The sequence below is a fragment of the Chrysemys picta genome, chromosome 1 (genome assembly GCF_011386835.1).
Source record: "Chrysemys picta bellii isolate R12L10 chromosome 1, ASM1138683v2, whole genome shotgun sequence".
In the NCBI taxonomy this organism is placed as follows: domain Eukaryota; kingdom Metazoa; phylum Chordata; order Testudines; family Emydidae; genus Chrysemys; species Chrysemys picta.
The window spans coordinates 71,379,252-71,403,747 of NC_088791.1; the positions used below are offsets into that span (position 1 = coordinate 71,379,252).

The window sequence follows — 24,496 nt, forward strand, 5'->3', positions numbered from 1 at the left end:
TCAGCTTTTTTAATTTTGGGTCCAGGAAAAATTTTTTTTTACAGTGGGGTATTTTTCCCCACATTTTCAATCCTTTGAGACCAAGTGTAGAAAACTTCAGCTGAAAAGGAGGATTTTTTTCCTGAAAGTTAGAAGCATAAAAAGAGGTTATACTGGAAGTCCCAATGTAACCTTAAAGACAGCATGTGCTATAAGGATCACACAACAAAATAGTTATAGTGAAACCATTTAACTCTTCAATAACCACAAATATCCTATTTGAGGAATACAATCAAGATAAACCCGGGCAAGAATGAAAACAGAGCTATGGGTACTTACAGGTACCCCTCAGTTTTGTACCACCTTTGTCTCTGGCCCATTTCTATTTCACTGACAACAAATACCACTTCACTGTAGTTTTGCCATTCTGCCTCCTATTCTTAGAAAAGTTCCTAGATTTTCAGGCCAGAAGTCATTGGATCATAGTCTGACCTCCTGTATTATACAGGCATTATATTTCCCTCTGTTACCCCTGTATTGAGCCCAGTAATTTATGCTTTCATTGAATGCAACATTCAGACAGGCATTCCATCTTGATTTGAAGATGGCAAGAGAGAATTCACCACTTTCCTTGGTGGTTTGTTCCAATGGTTAATCACACTTACTGTTAAAAAGTTGTGCCTTATTTTTAATTTGAATTTGTCTGGCTTCAGCTTCCAGCCATTGGATCTTGTTACATCTCAGATCTAGTGGAGGAAGAGCCTTTTGGTACCCGGTATTTTCTCCCTGTGAAGCTACTTGTAGCAGTCTCGGCTGCGGTTCGGCCCTCAGCAGGGCTGTGAGGTATCCCACCACCTCGCTCAGGTCCGCCGTCAGTCCTGGTCTGGCGGCAGGCTGGGACAGCAGACGCACGGTTAGGGGGCTCAGGCCCATAAGCAGGGGCTGAGCCAATAGGTCAGAAAAGAGCCCCGAGCTCTCAATCAGGGCGGGGCAGTACTCACGCAGTCTGGAGCTCTGGCCCTCAAGCAGGGGCTGAGGCAATGTCCATAGCAACCCAGGCCCTAGGTCAGGGCAGGGCAGCAATCAAATAGCCAGTCAGAAACCCAGGCCCTTAAGCAGGGGCTGGGTCAAGGTTTGTAGCAGCGCAGCCTCTCTAGGCCAGGGAAAAGGGGGAGTCTGCCACCCAAGGAGTGGGTGGCAGGGGGGGACGCAGGCCCTCCCACTCCACTGCGTCCCAGCCCGGGGCCCTAGCAGCGGCGGGAACTCGCTGCTGTCAGTGGGGATCTTGGCCGCAACACACTGACATCGGCTCTGGCAGTGCTGCAGCCAGACTGGGGTCGGCTGCCCCCGGGCTACTTCCACACTCATCCTCGTATGGTACCTGGTCCATACTCGTGTCCTCGGTGCTCTCCACCAGCATCGGTTCCTCCGGGTAGGTAGTGAAGGGTAGGTTCAGCTCCTCCTTGGGGTAGCAGGAGCAGGGCAGGCTTGGCCAGTCCTCCTCAGGGTACCGGGCAAGGGGTAGGCTTGGCAGGCCTGGTGAGTTGGCAGGCTGGTCGCGCCCTGTGGCTGTCTCCCAAGCGGGAGCTCAGCCACAGACGTCTGCTCTCTCTGCCAGCTGGTGGTCCACTGAGCTCTGCAGGTGGGCTTTTGTACTTCCGGGTCGGCGCCATGACCTCTGAGGGGCGGGCGCCGGACCCGATGGCTCCGCCCACATTGGTATTAGGGGAGGCTGGGCCCTCAGCGGGGCTGTGGGGTATCCCACTGCCTCGTTACACAACTCATTACACTAATTAAGTAACTTCTCAGAGCTGGTCTACACTACAGTTTAAGTCGATGTAATTTACGATGCTCAGTGGTGTGAAAACCCCCCACAATTTATAGTAACTTAAGCACTGTCCACACCGACGCTTCTGCCTCTTGTGGAGGTGGAGTAATTTATGCTGATGTGCTACAGTGATGTAGCACCGTAGTGAAGACTTGCCCTCATTCTCTTTTGATAGCTAAAGAGATTGAGCTCTTTAAGTCTCTCATTGTAAGGCATTTTTTCCAGCCCTCATCATTTTTGTGGCTTTCTTGTACCATCACCAATTTGCAACACCAGTTTTTAAAAACACAGACACCAGAACTGTTCAAGATGTTCCATTATCAGTCTCACCAGTGCCATATACAGAGGTAAAATCACCTCCCTACTCCTACTTACTACTCCCCTGTAGAAGTAGGGTGGGAAATGATTTTACCATCCTGAAAAATTTTGAGATTTCCATAAATTGGGGTGAAAATGCAATCTTAAATTTTCACAAACTGAAAATTTTGGGTTGGATCAATGGAAACATTTTATTTTGATTTTTGATCTTTTTAATCTCAAAATAAATTTTACTATGTCCTGTCCTCATCATTGTTTACCACTCCACCAATCTTTGCCATCTACAAATTTTATCAGCAATGATTTCATATTTACTTGCAGAACATCCACTGTGTCCCAAAATACCAGGTGCCCACCTCTCATTTGAAATCTGTCCCCAAAACTCTCTGCTTCCACAAACTAGCCCACACCAATAGAACTGACACTGCCTACCCATCTATTTAAAATAAAACGGTGAAAGCAGTTCCAAGATGGTCTCCTGTGCTTTTTCTTTGTCTCTTTAGGCTCTGATCCTGCAGTCCAATCCACACAGGCACACTACTATGCCTACTTGAAGGCCTATTGCAGGATTACTGTAAGCTCTTAATGGGAGGGGTACTGATTAGTTCTTTGTTGTGTACAGGGACAAAACACAACAAAATGAGTTGAATAAGTTCTCCATCTGCAAAAATGCCACAATAGAATCCATTTTACCTGTAGGATTCTGGTAGCTCTGATGTTTTATGAATTCCACTTTCTAGAACAAGTATGTTATGGTTATGCTGCACATGCAAGTATATTTTTGTCAGTCCTACCTTGAATTAAAATACTTCAAATATTGTGTATGTTCTCATTCATTTTAATTGAGAGAATAAATTATAGCAGGTGTATGTTCACCCGGTTGTGTCTGAACTTAGAGGCTTTAAATAGTTATGCTGAGAGATACTGATGACTGCTTAGATCACAAACCAATTTGAGATTGGGTGTGAGTGCACCCTTCACTTAAGACAGTCGTAAGAAACACTTAAAGGGCCACACCTAAAACAGTATGTCTACACAGCAGCTGGGAGGTGTGATTCCCAGCACAGGTAGACAGACTTGTGCTAGCTCATTAAAATAGCAGTGTGGATATTGCTGCAAGGGCTAGCTGCTTGAGTCTAAGCCCACCCAACAAATTGGGTCTGAGCTCAGACAGCTAGCCTGAGCCGCAACATCTATACAGCTATTTTTAGCATGCTAGCTCAAGCTGAGCTAGCACAAATCTGTCTACCGTTGCTGGGAATCACATGTCCCAGATGCTGTGTAGAGATCGCTCAGTGGTTTGAGCAGTGGCCTGCTAAACACAAGGTTGTGAGCTCAGCCCTTGAGGGGCCCATTTAGGGATCTGGGGCAAAATCTGTCAGGGACAGTACTTGGTCCTGCTGTGAAGGCAGGGGCCTTTCAAGGTCTCTTCTAGTTCTGAGATAGGTATATCTCCATACCAATAGAGTCTCTGCCCAGAAACTAGCACCCACATGGGTATTGGTCTGACTGGGTGATGGGGAAGCTGGGGTTAAATGAAGGCAGACCTGAGGCCTGGTCTACACAATATGGTTAGGTTCACACGAGGCAGTTTCCATCAACCTAACTGTGGATGTATCTAGACTTAAATTTCACTTCTGCTGCTGTAAATGTCTGCTATGCTGACTTAATAATGCCACCTCCCCGAGCAGCATAGAGTCAAAGTCGATGTAGCTAAATCACTATTGTGTCAGTGTAGAGACTGCATTATTTACATCGACATTCCGGCCTCCAGGAGCTGTCTCATAATGCCATACACTGACTGCTCTGGTCACTGTTGTAAACTCCATTGCCTAGGATCCAAGTGGACAGAAAACCATCCCTCCCCTTTAAAGCCACACTCATACTCATGGCTCTGAGCTATCCCCTCACCTAATTTCCCCAACTCCCCCACTCCCCAAGGGCTATACCTACCATGGCTAGTGCTGTGACTGACACTGTGCTGTATCAATCCCAAGGAGAGGTGAGAATGTAGAGCTCACAGCTTTCTGGGATCAAGGAGAGTGACAGTGTCCTAAGTTTTGATTTCTGTTGTGATTGAATACGCTGACAATGATACCTCTGATTGTTGTATCTGCACCTACGGTATTGTGGTCTTGAGAGTCCCTCCCTCCACCACCATGGAATGCCTGAGCCATATAAGGAGGAGAAAGAAGCTGACTTGGGATGACATGTCCCAGGAGATGCTGCAAGCCTGTGCTGCATCAGAGAATGAGACCAGAGCCTGGAGGATGACTCTTGCAGACAGCATGGAGAAGGAAAGAGTGGAGAGGTCTGGGAGTCCAAGCAGGAAAAGGAGAGGGAGATGCACCAGGACACAATGGGGCTTCTCCAGCGCCCTAATCATTTTTGTTGCCCTCCGCTGGACTCTTTCCAATTTTTCCACATCCTTCTTGTAGTGTGGAAGATTGCATCAAAGAAAATAGGACACTATCCATTTCTACTTTCAACTAGAACATCCCTATGGCCCCAAATTTTGAATAGCCATTCAAGTTGAAAAGGGGCAACCAATATTTACATCTTAGGAAATAAAACTCCCTGGTATAATCCTAATGCCCAAGTGTTTTGAAAGGCAGATACACTTGCCTAATGTTGTCTGTCTTTTAGATGCAACTCAGGTGCCCTTAAGGGCAGTATAACACTTCACTCAGATGTTCAGAGATGCCAATAAGAGGATGTAGTGAAAAGAATATAAAATAATTCCTGACAGTTTATTGTACCTTATGGAGCAAAAATTTGCAAATTATGCCAAGTGTTAATGAGTGAAGTAGTACTTCATGTAAGCATGATACAGTGCAGTGAGTTTCATGAAGAACATCCCTGTGAAGTATTTACACCTATTTTACAGATAGCTTCTGTGTGTCTCAGTTAAACTAAGTGACATGCCCAGAATCTGCTGGTGACAGCAATAGGAATAGGCAACCGGAGTCTTGTCTGTTCTAACCATTGGACTCTTTATTTCAGAAGAAGAGTAAAGACCCTTCCCTCAATAATTGCTGCTGGAGGATTTACATCTGGATCAGTTGCCCAGTAGAGGTGATTATTGAATTCCTTCTGAATGAAGCTGGTGAGACCAGTACCATGTTCCATTATATTTCTCAAAAAATGGATGATTTAGAAAGCCATTAAAATAATTTCTTAGTCATGTTTCTTGATAAAAATATTGGTTTTAATTTCACATGCTGGACTTAACTCTGCTTCAGGGCACCTTTTTCCATCAGCAATTCCATCCAACCTTAGAGTACTCTCTGATTGGGGGAGAAAAGCAGAAATGGAAATCACTTATCTTGGTCTAAACCAAGGCCCGCAATTTACTCTGACATTTATAAAGGCACTTAAATTTACTTACAATTTTCATAACGGACATATAGCCAGGTGCACCGTAAATCATGGGAGTACAGCTTCAGCTGAAACTTGCAACAACCCAGAATCATCAGGTGTCACCCTGTCACTGTTGCTATGATCATCTTGATCAGATTTTTTTTTTTTTTTTTTAAGTAAAATGTAAAAAGGAAGGGCTTGTATTTTTGGAATCATGATACAGGATCTTATCCATTACTACCATTGGCATTGCAGCTATAAACTGCATAATTATGCTGCAGCAGTGTGTGATTTTCCTACAGCCCTCTAGATTGTGTGAATGAGCTGCAGGGTGTGCTATCAGCTGCTTCTGCTACCTTGGGGAATTCAGTCTTGGCATGAAAGTAATCTCTTATAGCTGCTTTGGTAGAGCAGGTGAAAAGTGAAAATAATTATCCAAAGCTCCATGACTGCTGATAATTGTATGAAACCTCTGAATATGCCTGTGCCATAGGTCTCTAGCACAGCTTGTAATTCACTGAAATGACAGTGTTTAAAATAAAGGGCAGGGCCATTTTCTTCTTGAATGGCTGCAAAGGTCAGCTAGTCAATCACACAGCTTTAAAAAGCCCCTCATGTTCTCAGTGCAAGCTTTGACTGAATTGCTTCTTCAACATGCTCCGAGTCCTAACAGGCACAACCTGGGCTGCCCAGAGTATGTCACGAGGCTCAGTGTGTTGGCCTTCTTCCTAGCCTGAATTAAAAATAAAACTACCTGATGTTGCTAGTAATGCGCATATATGATCCTTTTAAAATCTGCCTGTAACCTAGCAAGTTACAACTGAACACATTTCATGTTTAACTGGGATTGGTATGGTTAAGAATGACTTCATTTCCTCTTCCTTTGCTTTTTATGAGGACTATGGTCTACCTTTAACGCTTCTCACTCTCAAAGTAGTTGTACAGAGCAGTTGTTAATAACAAGTCAACAATTATTATATACAGACAAGCAAGAACGAACTATTTCTGTACCAGGAGTCAGATTTGTGTACCCCCAAGTTTCACCTCACTTAAAAACTACTTGCTTATAGAATCAGACATAAAAATACAAATGTCACAGCACATGATTACTGAAAAATTGTTTACTTTCTCATTTTTACCATATTATAAAATAAATGGAGTATAAATATTGGACTTACATTTCAGCATATAGTATACAGAGCAGTATAAACAAGTTATTGTCTGTATGAAATTTTAGTTTGTACTGACTTTGCTGATGCTTTTTATGTAGCCTGTTTTAAAACTAGGAAAATATCTAGATGAGTTGATGTACCCCCTGGAAGACCTCTGCATACCCATGGTTGAGGACCACTCATGTAGGCTAGAGATTCCTCAGATGTGGTGTGTGAGCTTGATGGAAGTAATACAGTGTAACAATGTGATTTGTCCCCTTTAAGAAGGCATGGAGCCTGGGACCAGCCAATCTCTGTTCCTTGAAACAGCCCCTTTAAGGAAGGAAGTATTCAAAGGAGTAGCTAACTAGCTGGGTAATGGGGTCAGGTGTTACTCTGCTGCCTTCTTAACATGATAAAACCCAGCTGCAAGCTGACTGATGTAAGGAAAGAAGGCAGATATCCTAGAGAGAAGAATTAGAGGAAAGTATTGAGTAAGGTGAGAGGCTCTCTGGACTAGGCACTAGACTCTGAAGAGATTGGGGACTGTAAAAGCCTGACTGAATCACAGCACATTGTCCAGAAGGAGGGTTGTGGGAGGCCCTGAATCAAGGTGTTGAAGTGTGAGCATCTAAAGGTTAAGGTTGTCATGAACTGGAATATGGATGGTCAGGCCTACTGGTTGCAGTAGGGGTGGTCAGGCCTAGGGGTTGGAGCTGGAATCAGGATTGGAGCACAGCTGGGAACAAGGCTAGCACAAGAGAGATCATAGCTGTAGACATGTGTATTAGATAGTCAGATATTAAATCTTGCTGTTAAGCAGTCAGGTGGAGTTGTCAAGCAAGTGGCCTGCCCTGCTATAGCTCAACTGTGCTTATAGACTGCCTTTAGAGTGGGCAGGGGCAGCTGTGAGCCCTCATTCCTGACAAAGGGAGGCTATGTGGAATGGGGCTGGTACCTGGATAGAGTGCACTGTGGAAGCCTACTCAAATTGTGGCACAGCTCCAAGGAAGGAAGTTGGAAAAGAGATTCTACAGGAAGGAGTTGAATCAAAGAACCAGGGTAGGAGGAGTCCTGAGTGAAGGACTCTAGAAAGGCTAGGGGCTGCAGTGGTACTGGCAGAGCTTCCTGGCTTAGAGGGAATGGGGAACGTGAAGCCTTGAAACAAGGGTGAGTTGGAACTGAAGCTACCTGGTGCCCAGGTAAAGCTGCCCCCCCCCCCTTTCTGGACAAGACTTTCCCCTCATCAACCCAACCCCCTTGAGAGACATCCTCTGAACCTCTCTGTATTCCAGCCAGAACCCCTACCTTCAGTGTAACCTTATTAGTGCAGGGTGGAAAGTGGTTTTCCCATCTTGTGAAACTTTTCCTGATCTCAAATGTTCAGTTTTGTCCTGGTTTGAAACCTGAGACCTTTTTAAGTTACTCTTTCCCTCCCCGCCCCCCAGATGAGACCTTTTGAAGTTACATACAGAGGTGGGATTTGATTAGCAATTCCATCCTGGGCCTGAGAGACCTTCCCAGGCCAAAGTTTCAGTGAAATGGGTATGTTCCCATGAAACATTTGTTTTGAAAAATCAGCATTTCTCACCAAAAAAAATCATTAATTTTAACCTCTGATTCCTAATTGTCCCATGCAGACTCCCCCAGCCAAACTTTCTTCTCTTCTAAATTCCTTCAAGCAGATCTTGTTTTGCAGTGAATCCAATCTTTAAGCCTGTTAAGGCCCAAAATAAATGTGCACAAAAAGGAGAAATTTGCAAGTGGTATTTCACACACACTTTTTTTTTTTTTTTTTTTTTTAAAAGATGGTAGCTTAATGATATAGGGACATCAAAGATGTAAGCAAATGGCAATAACAAAAATTCTAACTTAACAGGTACACTCAGGTCTTGTTTGCACTGAGGATTACCCAGTTTTACAGATAGCATAGTTGCACCAGTGCAAATTTCTAAAAGAGACAAAGAAAGCTTCAATTTACACAAGTTCAACTGGTGCAAATCACTCCTTTCCTTACCTTTACTTGAGGTTGCACTGGTCCATCTACCCTGAATGCTGACCTGCCTCTCTCTCCTCCCCTTCCCTCCCTCCCCAATGGCAATGGTCTTGTTTAAAATTTTTATTAAGATGATGTTTATATATTTTTTTAAAAAGTGAACCGAATTTGAGCATAGAAGTTTCTGGTTATCAGGGAATAATGTACATATTATCGAGGGTGCAAAGTTTGGTTTAAGATTGGGTGGCATAAGGAATACATAATCTGCAATATCCCCAATTGGGGGTCAAAGTACAGGCATTGAGATATGAGGGTATGAAGTTCATAGAGTGGCTGTGTTCGGTTGTGGAGTATAATGAGTGGATATGATGGTGAGGATGGATTGACCCTCCTTTGGTGAGATTTAATGTTCAGGGAGTTTATGGTTCCAGTTCATATGATCCAATGGAGGTCTCTTGGTCCCTTTCTCGTAGTCGAAGAACGATGTCACTCTGGTACTACACTAGGTATTAGCCCCAAGTGTCTCTGCAGGCACCCAGTGTTTTTCCCTTGTGGGATCTTTGTTGATAACTAGAGCTGAATGAGTAATAGATTTCCCCCCCCCCCCTCTCTCCCCTCCCAGGTTGGTGGCCAAACTCCCAACATTCAGTTTGTTTTGAACTGCAACTGATATTTTTTTTTTTCAGGTTTTTCTCATCAAATCAAACAACGGGGCTTGGGGGGGAGGGGAATCTTGTTTGGGTTGAACAAAACATTTTCGGTGTTGACTTAAATCATTTTAGAAATGCATTTTTGGCAAATTTACTATTAGCTGAACAAATGCCACCTAGCTCTATTGACAATTCCTTTCACTCGGGAGGAGGAACGCTGCTTTGTAGGTAAAGAGGTTTGTTGCATCTCATGTAGGTAGGTAGGTAGATCACTGTTTTTACAGTGCTTTGAAAATTGTAAAGCACAATAAGTGCAAATATATACATAGAAAAATGCATTGAGCCATATCAATCATGGATGTGTTGAATTGAAGTGTTCAAGATCGTGTATGTAGTGTCAAATTTTGAGTAGAATTTGACTTGATTCATGAATGTGCTAATATATGAAATGGCTGTCTGTCAGCAGATATTGATTCTGGAAAGCAACTAGTGCTAGAAAATTTGACAGGATAAAATTTAAATGGGTCTCACTCACTACTTGTTGATCCTTATAGACTTTTTTTTTAACAAGTATGGTATCCGTCCATGTTGGCATCTCAAATGACAAACCATGATGCTATAGTTCAGAATTGATACATGCATGAGATGTGGAAGAGAAAGTATAGTAAGTAACCTTCTGTATTCTAAGTAATTTCAACAAGAGCACACTAATAGCTTCAGCTGATAGGAATAACATTGCCTCCACAATGAACTTCATGGAGTCCAAGAAAGCAGAGGATAAGTAACAGCAGAATGGAAGCTGGGCAGAACTAAGGGTGAGATCCACAAAGGGACTTAGCCACCTAACTGCCACTTCAGGCACCTAATGCCAACATTTGGCACCGCTGGGTCTTCAAAATCACTGCTCAGCTGCCGCATAACACTATAGGGGCTTAAATTCCCTAGACACCTGAGGTTCTGCCAGTAAAGGCCCCCAAGCACCTAAGTTCCCACTGGTGGGCATATGCAAAACCACCTAAATCCTGATACTGCCAAGATGCTTGCTGCCCTTGCTTGCACCTAAGCCCCAGCAGGGTTCACAAACTAGAAGTTCCCCCACCTATCTAGCTTGTTGGGTCTGATCCAGTAGGCATGCTCTGAGAGCACCTAACATGCACAAAAGATAGCCAGGGCATGTGTGTCCTCAGATACTCAATAGCCTAGTGCAGTGGTTCTCAAACCTTTTCTTTTCGCAGACCACTTGAAAATTGCTGAGTGTCTCGGTGGACCACTTAATGATCTTTCCAAATGTTGTTTGTACTGTTAGCTAACTATTGCAAAGCACTTTGGATAAAAGCACTATATAAAAAAAGTAATAATAATTAAAGTTTTTTTTTTTCTACAAATAAAAGCGCACAACTCATATTTTAATATCCGTAGTCTTACTTTTCTAATGTGATGGATGTGCCCTCTCTCCCCTGCCATGGCAGCCCCTTAGTTGGGGCTGGGAAAGAGGGCGGGGTGTCTCTCCCCTGCCACAGCAGCCATAGAGCTGGGGCTGGAAAGGAGGGCTATCTCTCCCTGGCAGCAGCAGCCCTGGAGCTAGGGAAAGTCACCTCTTTCTTTGGCCACCACAGCCCTGCACGTCCCAAATTTTCCCCCCCTTCCCTTACCCCCCTCCCATCTACCTCCTATTCCTAACTACCCCCTCCCACCTGCATGGCTCCACTAATTAGGTGGGTGGCCCTTCATTCTCTTGTGTGCAGCCACCCAGGTACGCACCTTAGAGGGAACTATCTGCGGGGCACCTGAATGGCACTCGCGGAGCACTGCTGGTCTGTTGACTGCAGTTTGAGAACCTGTGGCCTAGTGGTTAAAGCATTCACCCAAGAGGTGGGAGACCGAGAGATGAATCCCCACTCTGCCTGACTTAGAGCATAGATTTGAACCCAGTCTCCCACTTCCTAGGGGAGTGCTGTACTCCCCAGGCCATTGCGGGATGGGGCTCTCTAAAGCTCCTGTTAAAACTGTTCCACTTCATACAAGCCATGGATGTGTATGGGACAGAGGGGCAGGCTGTAGCTAACTACCTTTGAGGGGCAGGGTTTTGGCCTTGCACCACTTCTTGGCGTTTACTATTAGTTGGCCTGGGTGGCTCCCCGCTCATCTTGCTGGTTTCTGTGGATCCTATTCTTAAGCACCTAACTCTCCCCGTGCCTTGTATAGGGAGCCTGGGTGCTTAACTTGAGACTGAGGGTTCCATGGGGGGGGGGGGGGAGGGTTAAACACTGGGCATTGCAACGCTCAAGTCTCTCTCTATGGATTTAGCCTGATGTAACTCATACATCATCTAGAATGAAGATTTGTGCCCTGAAACCATTCTGCTGTTCACGTCCCTTCAACCCTCAAGTCAGTTACTGGGTGGGGTAACTTTTACATCGTTTTTAATTGAAAGAGGGTATCTTGTACTTTATGAAAGAGCAGGTACAAAATAAGCTTGAGTAGAGTAGTTGTAGAAACATCTCTCTAGACTGTCTAGTCAGAATAAAATGAGTATTATCAAATTGTATGAGAAATTGGACTTGGTTTAAAAATATTTAATAACCACAGATGTAAAGTCTTCAAAGATATTTTTTTGGCTAATTCTTTTGTTTTACAAGAAACGAAGTGGGAGAATCCAAGGGATCTGGAGTAATTTTTGAATGTAAAGTATAATTATCATGGGATGGGGAAGCGGGGGTATTAGTATGAAGGAGGCCTGGCTACCATATTCTGGAATGACCTCCTTTCATTTTATAGCCAATATAATATGGTGACCACACAAAGAGGGGGAAATTTCTCTCTCCCCTTCTGCCCTGAAACCAGCTGCATAAACCTGGTGTTTTGAATTTTGAAACATTAGTTGCCTTGAATCCCACTCAGTAAGTTGGATAGCAGTCAGTCAGGGTGGATGAAAAGTTCTGTCACTCAGCAGCATGAACACACCCCTTAGATCATCTCTCCCAAACTAATGCTGGAGAGGAAATTCCTCCTGGTCTTAATGGGTATGTCTACACTGTGTTGTAAACCCAGATCTGTGGGACCAGGGCTTGTGGACTTGGTGATGTCAAGCCTGCACTTGAGCATCCAAACTGCATTGTAAATCCGGGTTTACTGTTGCTGGATTTGGGTCTTTCAGCCATGCTAGCACATGCATACTGTGCTACTAGGGCCTTCTGATTCAGGTCTGCAGCCTGACCAGAGTCTATGCTGCAAAATGGCAGGGCTTGGCCCCAAATTACTGCAGAACTTGGACTCTGACCCAACCCCCTGGCCGGGTTCTAGGAGCTTGGTCCTCAGTGCTTACTAACCTGAGTCAGACTGATTTGTGTGGATGGAAGAGGGGCTGGAGCTCAAACCTGAGGCAGAGCCCAGGTTACCTATACAGTGTTGATGTATCCAGGTTCCTTGCTTCCACTCACGTTGCTGAAGAACATCCTTCTCAAACTGACTTCATCTCCAATGACAAAATTGGGACTAATAGCTTTTCACCAGTCTTTACAGCATATGCTGTAATGTAGACAGGATTCGGGTACTCTTACAATTGTGTTGTCTAACTAGAGTGACCAGATAGCAAGTGTGAAAAATTGGGATGGGGTGGGGGGCAATTGGCACCTATATAAGAAAAATCTTCAAATATCGGGGCTGTCCCTATAAAATCGGGACATCTGGTCACCCTATATCTAACCCTACTTTGGGTGGTGGTAGACCATGTGGTGGTAAACACAGCTGAGACGAATCTAGACTAGAACTTTCACCACAGCAGCTCCACTGGTGGTAGCACTAGCAGTGAATTAAAGGTCTGAGTTTTCCTGATGTATACAAGACCATCCTCTAACCTCTCTGTTATGGTGCAGCTGTTATGCATAGGCCTGAATTTCCTCCTTCAGCAAGCAGCTTTTAGCTCCCACTTGCCTTTATTAAGGGAAATCTTTATTGCCATTGTAGTGGAGATCTTGGCATATACAAGGGATTTATAATTCCAATTGAGTTTGGATCAGATCCTTGCCTCCTCATGCAGCTTCTTGCGCTGCACAGACAGTACAAAGTAGCCCTCTAGTGTAACTGGGGATTCCCATGAAGGGAATAGCTGGGTGATGTAAAGCTGATATACTTGGCCCTTATCAACTGCTCTCCCCTGCGTGTCAGGACAGGAAGATAAGCCATGGTAAATGTGGAAGGGGACAGGGCTAGCAGACTTTGTGCTTTTGTGATCCTTTGGCTGACAGAGTGGTAGGCATTGTGTAGACATAGGCACTGACTCTGTGGGTGCTCTGGGGCTGGAGCACACACAAGGAAAAATTAGTGGGTGCTTTGCACTCACTGGCAGCCAAGCTCCCCTTTGCCCCACCTCCTCCGCTGCCTCCCCCCGAGCGTGCCACGTCCCCACTCCTCCACCTACCTCCCAGCACTTCCCACCAGGCTGCCACCAAACAGCTGTTTGGCAGCATAGCAAGCTCTGGGAGGGAGGGGGAGGACCAGGAACATGGCGTGCTCAGGGGAGGAAGTGGGGAAGAGGCGGGGCCAAGGTGGGGATTTGGGCAAGGAGTTGGAATAGGGGCAGGGAGGGGGCAGAGTTGGGACGGGGACTTTGGGGAAGGGGTTTGAATGGGGGTGGGGTGGGGCCTCATGGAAGGGGTGGAGTCGGGGTGGGGCCGGGGACACAGAGGGGATGAGCACCCACGGGCAGGAGCAGAAGTCAGCGCCTATGTATGTAGACAGATTATTATTAATTTATTTTATTTATTTAAAGCCCCCAAATGAACTCCATATGATTGGTGAAACTTGGCAGTGCCTATTATTTTTACTTTGACACTTGTATGGGTCTCTTGTGACAGTTGTGGGTTTGATTTAGAAATTACTGAGTGGAAATCTATGGCCTGTTTTATGCGGGAGGCCAGATTAGATGATCATAATGGTCCCTTCTGGCTGGCCTCTGAATCTATGAAATATTCAGTCATCTGTCTCGTTCACGCTCAGCGTTGTAGTTGGAAGGCTAAAGTATGCAATTGCTCACTTCGTTAAGGGGAATTGTGTGTGTATCTCATGTACTCTCGTGTTTTCCTGTTAATTGTTAGCTGCCTCCCAACTTATAAATTAATGCAGCACTTTAAGCAATTCCATATTAACATAAATTTAGACAAGGTAAATAATATTACACCACTTATTGGACCAACAAATAATTATATGCATATATTTTCAAGCCAAAAACTATCTCTCTAAAGTGTTGGCAGTTTTATTGCCTATAAAAAATTCTAATCAATCAGAGTGCTAATAGAATAAGTTCTCCAGATTCCCTGGATAGCTATTTAAAAATAAACACATGTAATCATTTTAGTCAGGTATGTCGAAACAGCACTTATTGATGGTAGCTGCAATGAAATTCACATCTTGCCAATGCATTTAAAGTAATTGCTGTAGCCTTTTCTTTTTGTAAAGAACCAATGCACTTTGATTTTAATTATCCCAACAACAAAAGAACACCAAATAAACGGGAAGTCATAAGCATCAGGCCTGACCGCTTTCAAACGAGAATGTAATATGACTATTTACGGACAAGTGGAGTGACCATTGTGTTCACTCCATCTTTTGTTATGTAAATGTATTATCTAGTTAACTGCACTAGCTGGAGAGTGCCATTGTACAATAAGGTTTGAAAACAAATTCAGTATATGAATCGTAGGGAAGCACTGGGGGCAAATGGACAGAGCACTAGACCAGGACTCAGGAACCCTGGGTTCTATTTCCTGGTCATTGGCTTGCTGTGTGATGCTGGGCAAGTCACTTCCCCCTCTCTGCATGAGTTTCCCTGACTGTAAAACAGGGATAGTGACACTGAAATCCATTGTAAAGTGCTTTGAGATCTGCTGATCAAAACAGCTAGGTATTATTACTTTTATTTTTGTATACCATGCCCTATTTTTACAACATGTCCTTGTAGACATAGCCTGAAATCTACACTTGGAGCTGGGACTGTGATTTCCAGTTCAAGCAGACATATTCGCACTAGCTCTCATCAAGCTAGTGTGCTAAACCTAGTAGTGTAGCTGCAGTAGCATGGGCAGCAACAAGTGGCTGCATGGACTAGCTGCCCCAAGTATGTACCCATGGGGTCTGGGCGGGTTTGTATTCCAGGCAGCTAGCCTGTGTCACCGTCAACTGCTGCCCAGGCTGCTATAAGGCCACTACCTTTAGCGTGCTGGCGTGAGGAGAGCTAGTGCGAGTGTGTCTGCACAAGCTGGGGCTCACACACCTAGCTCCAAGAGTGGATATCGCCTCAGAGATTCTAATGCAGTGCAGTATTTCCAGCGCTGGGGCAGGAGGAGACTAATTCAGGGGAGGGTCAGTGCAGAAGAGCTGTGGGGCAGGAGGAACAGCTTGACCACAGACACATCCTGCCTCCTGTAGCAAATATGCTGTTCCTTAGGTGTGTGTCAGTTTACCAATGTGAAACCTGCTTGACTTTCCTCTGTGCTTCCTTTAGGGCTTGTGGTGCAGCCACGTGTGACAGAGCAGCTGTAAGTTCAGCCAGCAGCCTGCAAGCCCAAACTTGCCTTCTCGCTCAGGGAGTGCCGCTAGTAGCGGCCCCGCCAGCATGAACAGTATGTAGCAGTCTGTTAAACTGCGGGGGGAGGAGAAGGAGGAATAAACAATGAACACAGCAAAATAGAAAGTATTAAAAGGGGGCAGAAAAAAAGAAACGGGAAGGAAAGAAAAACCAAGGGATCCAGAAAAGACAGGAGCAAGTTTGTCAACACCAAGTAAACCTATGTTCTCTGTGTTGTACAAGACACGAACACAGTCCTACCGTGCCTCCAAAGAGCTTATACTTAATGGCAAGCATAGCAGGGTATGGGGAACCCTTCCTGATCTGTCCCCAGGAAGGATTCATTTAAAAAGGTTGTGAACCATTTTTCTCTGGTGCTTAAAATTCACCCTTTGCTCATAGCAGTTGCCATATGTGATCAGAGCATTGGTCTATATCTAATCTCTTTTCCTGCCTTCTGTGACTGCCCATATCTGCTGTTTCACAGAAAGCCCTAGATTTCAGAACTAAATAATGCACCTAGTCTGCTGCACAGTGATGTAAAGGTGGAAGGAAAAGTGTTAATTTCAAAGTATCAACCTCCAATTTTTGCTATTGTTATCTGTGGGGATCAATATACCAAGGCACTTAAGAGTACTTCAAAGAGAGAAAATGCAGCTTTCTTCAAACAACTAGAGGCCAGTCTCCAAGTTCATTAAATGGAACTTTTTTTTTTTCTTCTAGCTTATTTCTTAGCAACGTAATTTAGCTAACAAGGAACTATTGGCTATCATGAGGGTAAGGTGCATGAGGCTATTAGGAAACAATAAGAGAGCTAAAATTAAAACCTCTTGGCTGAGATTTTCAAAGGTGACTAGTGACTTTAAGTACCTCAATTTTTGGGTGTCCCATGTGAAACCCCTTTTAAAAGGGACTGTGTATCCAAGGGTGGATGCTCAGCACGTCTGGAAAATGAGGCCACTTTTAAGGTATCTCAGGTTGGAGTCCCAAAAATTGAGATATTCAGGCCCAGATCTTGAACGGTCATGAGGCATTGCTGAATTCAGTGTTGCATTGCTGAACTGATTTAGGAGCCGAACTATTGTTTTCAAGAGGGATTTAGGCTCCCAAGTGCCTAATTACCTTTAAAAATCTTGGTTCACATCATTACTGACTCTGAAAATCTTGACCAAGATTGTGTCATGAGACAGTGGGATCGAGTCTCACTTTACACCACTCTGGCAGTGTAAAGAGGCCTTAGAGAGTGTAAATTGCATGTAAGGACCTCTTACAGTGCCAAAGTGGGGTAAAGCACCTTAGAGTGTAAATGAAAATCAGCCCAGTAACTTAAATCCAGTTTTACCCCTGAGTAATAACCATTTAATTGGAAAAAGAAGAACAGGAGTACTTGTGGCACCTTAGAGACTAACAAATTTATTAGAGCATAAGCTTTCGTGGACTACAGCCCACTTCTTCGGATGCATCCGAAGAAGTGGGCTGTAGTCCACGAAAGCTTATGCTCTAATAAATTTGTTAGTCTTTAAGGTGCCACAAGTACTCCTGTTCTTCTTTTTTCGGATACAGACTAACACGGCTGCTACTCTGAAACCTGTCATTTAATTGGACCAGCTCTCAGGCCAGCTGATCTTTCTGCTTCCCTGTGCTAAGGGGTTGTTGCTTGGGCTCATAGTCCAGAGGAATCCTGCAAATAAGCAAGCAAAAGGGAGGCCTCTGACATGTCTTTCTCTTTTCTACCTCAGGCTCTCCACAAGATTTTGGGACCAGGGGCAAAAAAGAATCTTCATGGCATTTTCTCCTCCCTAAGCATCTGTCTGCTCAGCTACGAGTAACTTAATGCTGCTTGAAGCATCATTAGTAGGCATCCTGTCTCGCACTCCTCCAAAGGGTTTGAGCTGTCTAATTAGTGGCTGCCAGGAGCCATATTACCAGTACCAAACTTAAGAACATAAGAATGGCTGTACTGGGTCAGACCAAAGGTCCATTCAGCCCAGTATCCTGTCTGCTGACAGTGGCCAATGCCAGGTGCCCCAGAGGGAGTGGACCAACAGGTAATGATCAAGTGATCTCTCTCCTGCCATCCATCTCCACCCTCTGACAAACAGAGGCTAGGGACACCATTTCTTACCCATCCTGGCTAATAGCCATTAATGGATTTAACCTCCATCAATTTATCCAGTTCTCTTTTAAACTCTGTTATAGTCTGAGCCTTCACAACCTCCTCAGGCAAGGAGTTCCACAGGTTGACTGTGCACTGTGTGAAGAAGAACTTCCTTTTATTTGTTTTATACCTGCTGTCCATTAATTTCATTTGGTGGCCCCTAGTTCTTATATTATGGGAACAAGTAAATAACTTTTCCTTATTCACTTTCTCCACTCCACTCATGATTTTATATACCTCTATCATATTCCCCCCTTAGTCTCCTCTTTTCCAAGCTGAAAAGTCCTAGTCTCTTTAATCTCTCCTCATATGGGACCCATTCCAAACCCCTAATCATTTTAGTTGCCTTTCTATGAACCTTTTCCAATGCCAGTATATCTTTTTTGAGATGAGGAGACCACATCTGTATGCAGTATTCAAGATGTGGATTTATATAAGGGCAATAAGATACTCTCTTATTCTCTATCCCTTTTTGAATGATTCCTAACATCCTGTTTTTTTTTGTTTTTTTTTTGACTGCCGCTGCACAGTGCGTGGACGTCTTCAGAGAACTATCCACAATGACTCCAAGATCTCTTTCCTGATTAGTTGTAGCTAAATTAGCCCCCATCATATTGTATGTATAGTTGGAGTTATTTTTTCTAATGTGCGTTACTTTACATTTATCCACCTTAAATTTCATTTGCCATTTTGTTCTTTGTTCAACTTCTGTGGAAAAGGAAGAACTCTTCCCCCGCGCCCCCCCCCCCCCGAATATTAGATTGGTGTAGTCTTCACTCCTGGCAATGAATCCCCTGAGAAGAAAGTTTTTCAAGGCAAATGTGTAGCCTCCCTGCTACTTCATGCTGTGAGAAGCAGCTTGCACAGTCACCAGCTCAGAGGTGACAGCTGTGAAGAATAAAGGACAAACAAAACATTTGCTTGCTGCCACTAAGCAGAGAGTCCAGCAGGAGGCTACAGAAAGGACATGGACCCCAAAGGCCTGCTTCACCTGGGTGATCTGAAACATGGAGCCTGAGGAGGTTGGGCCATGGAGGAGAAGGAGCTGTTGCTGGTCCAGGAATCTGGCTCACATGCAAGGCCAACCAGCTACAGGCTCAAGATACCTTGCACTTGGAGGAGGAAGAGATGCAGCATCCCTATTGCTCTGATGGAAGGAGGAAATAAACACAAGGACCCTGGGCTTGCTGGTCCTAAGGTGGGATCATACAGCCCCTTTGGAGAGAGGCATACGTATGCTCTACCATTCTTGGACGTTAGAGTGCTCCAGGAGGTGGCTCCAATGTTGCCATCTCCAGAAAATGTGATTGGGAGTCTCATTAATATTTGGTGTTTTTCTTTAAAGACCCATTTTCTGTAGTCACGTGACTGAGTGTGTCTGCTTTCAGGGTTTTTTTTTAAGTAAATTTCTAGCCTTCATTATTTCAGGCTTTTCTCTGAAATCATGAATCTAAAAAGTACCAACACCAGAAGGCAAATAAAAAGAAACGGAAACTACAAATTTGTAAGCCATACTCATGACTTGAAGGTCTGACTCTCTTGATTTTTTTTTTTAAATGCATGGGATTAGCAATACTGGGCTATGTGTAAGGTCAATGTTGTGGAGTTTCCTAGGAGCCCTCTATTAATGTTAGGGTAGTAGTTCTCCACCTTTTCCATGTCATGATCCCAAGCTACAGAAGAAAAAAGCTTCAGGACCATTCCGGCTATTTCTAGCCACAAAAAAGGAGTGTTTGTGACCCCTTGCAACCTCCCCTCAGGTTGTGACCCTGACCCATCAGGCTGGGAGTTTATGTATAAGGGGAACATTGTTCAGACTGAATTGTCTTGAGAAATATTTGCCTTTGTTCATCATGTTGCTTTAGGACCATTATAGGAAATATAAATCCAGTAGTTTCACCTAGAGTCTGCATCTTGTCACTAATTAGATGCTCTAGATTTCCAAAGTGTGCGTGGTTCTAGGCCCTTCACGCTACAGATAAAACACTCCTGCTTCAAATAGCCTTGTGTATTGGTGTTAGAAAAGTGTTACAAAACTATGACTGAGGCTCCTCTAGCCAGCAGCAGCTTCTGATGAGGAGGACACTGAAAAACAGCTGCTATTGCAGTTGTTCCCAGAACAGCTTTACATGGTGCAGCACCATTTCTGGGCTTGGGAAACCGGTGTCAGATGGTGGGAAAGGATCATTCTGCAGACCTAGGGTGACCAGCAGTGGTGAGAGAATTTCAGGATGGTAAAGGCAGCCTTCTTTTATTTTTTTAAGATCTGTGCTGAACTATCTCCACCAAAAAAACCAATTCTGTTCAAGATTTTAGAAGAATCCAAACCTAGTTTTGACTCAAATAAATTAAATCTATTTTGTAAGGACTTAATGGCATAGTCATTTTCCCCTGGAAAATATAGTAGAAGCCTGACTCTTTCTGCAAACTCAATAGCTTCCTTAGTAGAAAGAGGCTTCAGAACACACAGTAAACCAAAAAGTTTAGGAACCAATTATCTTACATACTCCCCTTTATGGGCTGTTCTGAATATATGTCCAAAAAGTGTCACTAAACAACACTAAAAATAGCATGCAGTTTCAACATTAAGGTACAATAAGTGGCAGAGGGGCTGTAATGAGTATTTTTAAAAATCCTACCAGCATTGACATTATTTCTGACATCACGGATGCCACTTCTAGAGGGAGAGACCCTTGATAAAACACACTGTAATACTCACCTTCATACCATATGAGTCTTTCCACTCCTTACTATGCCTATGGTTTTTTAGGACGTTTCAATTTTGGTGGGTTCATGGAGTTTGTTGACATACAATCAGTTTGAAAAATTATATATATATTAAAGATTAGAGGCATGTCCAGTTTAGTAGGCATATACTGGAGAAAGTTATGGGGACTTGGAATAGGGAGTTGGTCCTATAAGTGTAGGCATGGCCAGGCACATGTTATGGGATATAGCCCAGTGGTAGTCAATTGGCTTGTTTAATGTACTGCATACTGAGTAATAACCCAAGGGCTTTATCTGTAAAATTAAACTGGTTCCTTTATTCAAGAAATATTTACAGAGCTGTTCCAGCTGTAGTTTAGCATTCCCAACCATGTGCACACACAGAGTGTCTTCCTGGTTCCTTCTCCAAACTCTTCCTTCCTGTAGCTTGTGTTCCTCCATGTTCCATGGAGGTTGCTACAAACACAGCTGAGCAGTAATGGGTAAGCTGAGTGTGAATCTGCCACTGCTCTTTCTCCTGTTCAGGAGGAGGCCAGCAGGGGATAGTTTGACTATAGCAGTGGAAGAGGAGGGGGGCACTGAGCCAGAATGTCTGGATTACTTTGAGAGAAGCATGGTACTGGGAGTATATTGGGACCCAAACAGTGTTAAGGCCTACAGAACTGAGTTGCCTGCAGCTTGAGCCATGGTATACGAGGCAGTGTGGTACCAGGGATTCTTTCAAGACCATCTTTAGGAGACTGTCTGATAGAGAACAGGAAATACCTGATGTAGGTCTTTCTATAGAAGATTACAGGAAAGTCAGCTGCCTGGGAAGCGCCAGAGGTCAAGAGTCTAGAGTAGAACCAGCAGAGCCTCCCTGCGCTGAGTGAGCTGGGGCAAGAATCTGCAGGGTTTTGGTGGAGTAGGATGAGCCAGGAGGCCTTTGGAAAGTGTTAGGAACTGCAAGACTAAAAATAGCTGTGGTCGTCTTGGCTGCTGGGGCCTTCTCCAGTACCTGTCTCATCTTGAGCAAGAGAGCATTCAGTACAGCCCTCAACTTATCAAAACATTTCAACAAGGTCTAGTCTCCATAAAGTCTCTGACCCAGGTAAAATGCGTTGATGTCTTGACAGTATCAGCAAAGGTCCAGGATGGAATCATCAGGATGACCGAAGTCTCTCCTCACCTACTCTGGGAGGCAATCTCTCCAGGTAAGGTGTGAGTCAAGTTTGCAGGGGGAAGCTTAGTTGCTCCCCATGCAATACCCATTCTGTGAATAAATAGCTTTCACTATCCTGACATAAAGTCACAATATGGCACTCTCAATTTGCACTAAAATTCACTTACAATTATAAAAACATTTTTAGCAAGCTTAGAGTATGTATTGCCACATTCATGTCTTAGTTGTACAAGCATTTTTGAGCTTTAAATGTTTAGAGACCAAATAGTCTAGTCCTGACAACTTTTAGCCTTACCATATATTTAGCTCCCTCTTCAGCTACAAATAAGTGAGCAATATTTGGTTATGAATAGCACAGGGGAAAATGTAAACTAAGCATCTGGAATATACAGAAGAATTCCAGAGACTCCTGAAGTTTGTTTATGGAGAAACTAGTGATATGTGGAGAACTTCACAAAACAGGCTGAACCAGGGTTGATGCAAATGAGACAGAGTAGTGAAATTTAGAATATGAACAAGTGTAATTTAAAAAAATACACCTCTGACTCTGTAAATGAAGGTTTTTGGATTGTTCTATCAACCTCATCAATATCAATTCAATTAGAGCACATCTCTGTAAGATGTTGATTGCACTCACCTTCTCATTGACCTCCTATTCAATAGTTGTAGCAATGAAGGATGCAGTCCTGCAAGGCCTAGAGTGCTTCCTGCAATGTAATGATTATCCTTAATTTTGAGGGTCTGATCCAATCCAATTCCTACTGAAGTCAATGGGAGGCGTTTAACCTTAATGACTATTTGGGATTTGAGGATGCTTTGCACAATACAGGAGGTGTCTGGGGGCCTTGTAAGACTGGGCCATTAATTACTAAAAAATGCTGACTGATCACTTGTTAAATACAGTTTATTATTCATTTAGTTTCTGTAATCAGTGGTATATCACTAATCCAGCTATGAATGATTAAATGTAACTAGAATTCAGAGAGAATCATTTTTATGTTCTAGAATAAGACTTAACTCTCAGATTGAGACTCAGGATTCCCCTGTTTTAGATGAATATACTCTTCTTTTTTACTTCCCATCCTAACTATTGAAAGACTGTAGTTTTTTGTTTCTCTTTGTGATGGAAACCCTCCGAATATAACACAGTATTTTATTTCTTGAAATGAAAAGAATATACAGCACTTCTCAGCTTTAGTTCACATATCAATGTTTGTGTTCTGAAAGCAGGCACAAGGTGAGCAGCACCATGATCAGTATCAGCTCAGTGATTGAATTACAGGCATATGCATGAACAAGGGAAGAGGAAGGGGGTATGTTTAAAGGCATTTAACACAGAAGCCAGTTGAAATTTTCCTTATCTTTAAAAGATATATATTTTTAAAATCAAGCTTCACAGATCTTTACCAGGGTCACGATTCTAAGGCCAAATCATGTGAAGTGCTCATCACCTTTTGGACTGCCACTGAAGTCCCACTACAACCTGACTTCAGAGGGACCAGTCACAGGAATAAGAACTATATTCTGTAGTAAATTGCAGGGCCAGGCTGGCCCCCTGGTGTACTTGGTGAAAGTTGAGTGGTGCAGATAATTTTAAGCCTAGCATTGCTTAAATATATTTGATAGGGTTTGTGAAATGTATAGGTTTTTAGAAGGTATTTGAATTGAAGCATGGTTGCTGTTTGGTGTAAAGATAGGAGTGTGTTTCAGGGGCAGTATGTGGCACAGACAAGAACACAGAGATGAAGACAATGTGACTTGAAACTGGTAAGAGTTCACACATGGAGGGCTGTCTAATATTAGCTGTCGTGGGATAAGAGGGAAGGTGTTCTCATGGATCAGTAACTTTCTAAAAAACAGAAAAGGGTAGGAATAAATGGTCCGTTTTCACAATGGAGAGAGGTAAATACTGGTGTCCCCCAGGGTCTGTACTGGGCCTAGTCCTATTCAACATATTCATAAATGATCTGGAAAAAAGGGTAAACAGCGAGTTGGCAAAACTTGCAGATGATCCAAAATCACTCAAAATAGTTAAGTTCGAAGCTGACTGCAAGGAGTTAGAAAGGGATCTCACAAAACTGGGTGACTGGGCAACAAGGTGGTAGATAAAATTCAATGTATATAAAAGCAAAATAATGCACACTGGAAAACATAATCCTAACTATACCTACAAAATGATGGGGTGTAAATTAACAGTTACCACTTAAGAGAGAGATCTTAGAGTCATGTGAATAGTTTTCTGAAAACATCCACTCAGTGTGCAGTGGCAGTCAAAAAAGTGAAGAGAATGTTGGGAATCATTAAGAAAGGGATAGATAATAAGATCGAAAATAGCATATTGCCTCTATATAAATCCATGCCCATACTGCATGTGATTCTTGTTAACCTGTCTTAAAAAAGATATTAGAATTTGAAAAGGTATAGCAAAGGGCAACAAATTATTAGGAGCATGGAACAGTTTCCATATGAGCATATATTAAAAAGACTGGGACTTTTCAGCATGGAAAGGAGACGACTAAGAGGGGATATGATAGTCTATAAAATCTTGACTGGTGTAGAGAAGGAAGTGTTATATACTCCTTCACATAACATAAGAACCAGG

At 43.5% G+C, this 24,496-nt stretch overlaps 1 long non-coding RNA gene across 2 annotated transcripts in view; it reads left to right on the forward strand.

Annotated features, from left to right (window-relative positions):
* Positions 1–24,496, forward strand: part of LOC122174675 (uncharacterized) — a 45,620-nt gene that overhangs the window by 17,665 nt on the left and 3,459 nt on the right. Inside the window, exons 2-3 of one of the 2 annotated variants that reach the window (XR_010590998.1) lie at positions 15,785–15,902; positions 21,848–21,925. This is a non-coding gene — a long non-coding RNA (uncharacterized LOC122174675). The remainder of the gene's footprint in view (positions 1–15,784; positions 15,903–21,847; positions 21,926–24,496) is intronic. The other variant, XR_010591005.1, reaches the window with a different exon arrangement.